Source organism: Mustela erminea, chromosome 16, assembly GCF_009829155.1.
Source record: "Mustela erminea isolate mMusErm1 chromosome 16, mMusErm1.Pri, whole genome shotgun sequence".
Classification (NCBI taxonomy): Eukaryota; Metazoa; Chordata; class Mammalia; order Carnivora; family Mustelidae; genus Mustela; species Mustela erminea.
The window spans coordinates 79,114,963-79,119,214 of NC_045629.1; the positions used below are offsets into that span (position 1 = coordinate 79,114,963).

The 4,252-nt window shown below is 37.9% G+C and overlaps 1 long non-coding RNA gene across 1 annotated transcript; it reads right to left on the reverse strand.

Annotated features, from left to right (window-relative positions):
- Positions 1-538: 538 nt before the first annotated feature.
- LOC116575013 lies at positions 539-3,582 on the reverse strand. Its single transcript, XR_004279556.1, has 3 exons — positions 3,464-3,582; positions 2,571-2,664; positions 539-587 (listed from the first exon to the last, which is right to left on the reverse strand). It is a non-coding gene; the product is annotated as an uncharacterized LOC116575013 (long non-coding RNA).
- Between the last annotated feature and the right edge of the window lie 670 nt (positions 3,583-4,252).

Here is a 4,252-nt window from a genome sequence, read left to right on the forward strand (position 1 = left end):
CAGAAGTTACATCTGCCTCTGAAATTTTCAGTTCTGAGAGTTAATAAGGACGTGTTTTGGTGTGTTTTTGTCTTGGTTTTGTTTTCTACATTTTCTGTTTGGCTTCATTGTAACATTTTCAGAAAAGGTATTGTGATCCAGGCCACCTGGATCAATCATTAAGCATCTGCCTTCAGCTCAGGTCATGATTCCAGGGCCCTGGGACTGAGCTCCCCATTGGTGTCCCTACTAGTTGGGAGGCTTGCTTCTCTCTCTTCTACTCCCCTTGCTTCTGTTCCCTCTTGCTGTGTCTCTCTCTGTCAAATAAATAAATAAAACCTTAAAAAAAAATATTGCGATCCATACATGATTCAAGCAGTGAGAACATTGTCTTCAAACCTACCTATGTATTGTAGTTAGCTAGAAAAGAAAAAAAAATATATATATATATAGAATACATATGTCTAGGTCTTATTCATGCAGACTGACTTGAACATGGAACATCATTGTCTCTCAGTTCTAGGTCTCTCAGTTCTAGGCCAACCTTGTAGACGTCTTTTCTCTCTGTTGTTCCTCTGTCTTCTCTGCAAGAACATGCACAAGTTTGCCTTCAGAAGAGAAGAGACATCTGGCTCAGACCTGAGACAGCCCAGTTATCCCTGTTGAGACCTCAGCCCAGACTGAGATTAGAAGATCTGCTTAGCTAACGTACAGCTGTCCAAAGATGGATGAGTTCCCTTTGCCAAGCCCAACTTAGATCTGTAGAACTGTGATGCTAACCCATAGATTCCTGAGAAATAATAATTTCTAAAATGGCCATTATCTTAATCCAGTAAGTTCTGGGGTGTTTTGTTACACAGCAATAGCTAACTGGTATCCTCACATGGAGTTCCACATGTGTGCACATGATGCATCTGGGACTCATAGTCTAATCCTGTGGCACCAGAGCTCACAGTCTTTTATAACTTACTACTGCCTTGCTTCTTTTCTGCTGAGCTTTTTATTTGTGGATTTTATAAATATAAACCTTCTGTGGAGAGAGAACCCTAAGGTTTTCTCATTTTCAATAGGGATTACCTAAATTTTTTTTTCAAATCATTTTCTTAACCTTGTCAGTGCTTGTCATCTCTGCTTAGCATATCAAATGGTTCTGAGCCACTTTTGCAATTCAACTGTGCAGACCAGGGACTAGCTTCCCTGAAATAAATACATTGCCAAGAGAGTTTATCTGTCAAGAGAGGTTTACTACAAGTTTCTGAAATACAAGGAGACATCCCTGTTTAAAAACAACAGGTATGCTGCATGCTATGCTCAAGAAACCCTTGGTTGAATCAGGGTGCTATTTAGGCAATGTACTAAACTACATAACTGTTCGTAATTCAGAGGAAAATAAAGTGGGAGGAGGAAAAGAGAATTTAAAGTTTTGGAGCTCTTTTATGATGCTAGAAATATTCATACATGATCTACTTAATTCTCACAAAAGCTTTATGAGGTCTGTATTATTCATACATCTTCAAGATAAAACAAACTAATGTTTAGTTTAATAGAAGTGAAATATCTTATATAAAATGCTCAGCCAGTACGTAAGTGAAGCTGGAATTTGAACCTAGTTTGTTTGTCTGTTTGTTTTTTAATATTACACGGCAGTATCATAATCCAACTTTTGGTATGATTAAGTCTAGTAGAGCAAGTAACTCACACACAGGAGATGTGCATTCCTTTCTCAGCCTAACTAGTTTTGTGACCTTGAAACATTTCAATTTGGTCATTTTTCTCATCTGTTACGTGAATAAGGAACTGGTCTCCAAGTTTTTAAGCTCAAAACTAGATTCTCTCAATAGTCTCAACAATAACCTTGAACGATTTAGTTTTACAACATCCAAGAATGCAAATCTAACCTTTATATAGTTTATCTATTCCCAGAAAATAATGTCAGTCTTCTCTGGTTTCTCCTAATGATATTTCAACGTCATTGTTCAAGACAATATAAATCACTGAACAAGTGTTTTCCCCAACAGTTGCGATCAGAAGAAAAACAATAGCATTGAGTCAGGACATCTCTCTTCAAATGCGTTTACTATCCAAAATGTATCCTTTGCTCCCATGGGGTGAGGACTACCTGATACTTGCTGAAAGGCGAGCAGATAATCTTAGGAATGCTATATTTTCCCAGATTTTATTATTACTTAGCATGGCAAAATGTCATGATACGTGAGAAAGAATCACAAAACCATTTCCATCCATGCTTAGCTAGGTGTCTGAGCTTACTTTTTGTTGCATTTTTAGCAGTAATTTTTCTTTATTCTCTGTGTTTGATCTGCACTGTATTTGGAGTGTGGGTCAGGACTGTAAGACTTAGGTTTAAAGCCACATCTGTCTTATCTCTATTCCTGTGACCCTGGACAAATTATTTGCTGCTCAGTAGAATAGGGCTAATAATAAGACCTACAGAGGGATGTCACAGCTAATGAAGTAAATAAACATAAAAGACTTGACATACAACAGATAGTCCTTGTTCAGTTATGTCTATTTGTTGGTATGTTTGTTTTGGGGAAAGAGTTGAGTAGAAATAATCTGGATCCAAACTCTACCTTTTCCTTCCCATGGCACAGTCAGAAATTATGTTTCTGCTTTGAGATGCTGTCTTCCTTTGTAGAATGGGTTGTTAAATTCTTTACAGTTTTCCTGAGGATTAGAAACAATGCGTTATCATTCTGAGTTTTAGCACTTGGCTGCCCCAAAGTATGTGCTAAAAGAAAAAAAAAAATGTAGCTCTTATAATTAGATGTCCTAGTGTGGTGATACCTTCATTTCTGAATCTTGAGGCTACAAACCTAGTAGTTCTTCCCGTAGAGAAACTTCACAAGGCAAATCAGTGGAGCATTCACTTTTAAATAGAACAACAAAGCAGCATGCAGGGCTGACTGCCTTGCATTAGTCTTCAAAACAATTAAGCATAAAGCTAAATCAGGGTAAACTACATTTCTGAATTTATCTCCAGCATAATGAATAACATCTGCACCTCCAGGGGGACCATTTATACCCTTCTGAAAAGCACAACATGCTAGCAACTGGATTCTCTCTCTTTCCTTAACTAATATTTCTTTATTATCAGGGAAATTTTTCTTTTTTAGAATCATGCCAGTGCTGGCAGGAATTTTTTCCATCTACTGCCAGAGTACTTTGTTCCATAAAGGAAGGCTAAGAAGTGAAGAGCCCAAGTCGTCATGCGGTGGTTTCTCCGTTTTTTTCTCACACAGAAGGGGGCAGCGCTCAGAGGGCTCAGAGTGTGAGAGGTGTGACGTTCAGGGACGCCCCTCCCACTGTATCACATGCTTCACTGAAAGCTGGATTCTTAAATTTGGAGGGGATCCAAGAAATTATCTAGTGCTTCCTTCACTTCAGCTCATGAATCCCCTCTGGATCCAAAAACAGTGACTGTTGAGTCTCTCCTTAACTATCTTCAGAGACCAGAAATACACACCAAGAGCCCAACTTCCAGTATGAAGAGAAATGAGTGGGTACTGGGGACAGAAAGTTAACGGGGACAGAAAAACACACATCTGGTCTCCTCCAAATCCGCTTCAGATGTCCGAGTTCTGATTTCCTAACTGTTGCTATATGCAGATTTCGTAAGAAAGCCTGAAAACACATAGATTTAGGGATGTAATATTTCTAAATTTAGGTGAAGCCATGAAAAATTTTTTTAAGAAAACAAATGATTTTGAGAATCAAATTCTATGAATTCATTAAAAATGCAAAGTTATTTATTTATTTATTTATTTATGAGTATATTAAAATGTCTTTGGTGGAGGTTGGTGTAATTTGAATTATTAGGTTCATCATATTTCAGTTAGAATCATTGAGAATCTAATATATACCTAGCACTCTGCCAGGGACTTTATAAATGGTATCTCATTTAAATTATTTATCTCATCCCAAAGTGGAAGAAGCACATTTTAAATCTTTCCTTCTCATATAATAACCCAGTTGTTCTCAAACTTGTACTTGTATTGGCATCAGCTGAAGGACTGTTAACACACAGATTTGGGTGCCCCAACCCTGGAGCTTCTGACTTAGTGAATATGGTCAGGGATAGAGAGTATGAATTTCTAACAAGTCCCAAGATGGTGTGATGCTGCTGGTCCTGGGTTCACACTCTCAGGACTACCACCATAAGCCACGGGCTCTAAACTCTCTAAAAAAGAGGAAAGCTTATCTAATTCCACTTACCAACTCCATGATGTTAAGGAAATTAATCTCTCAGAACCTC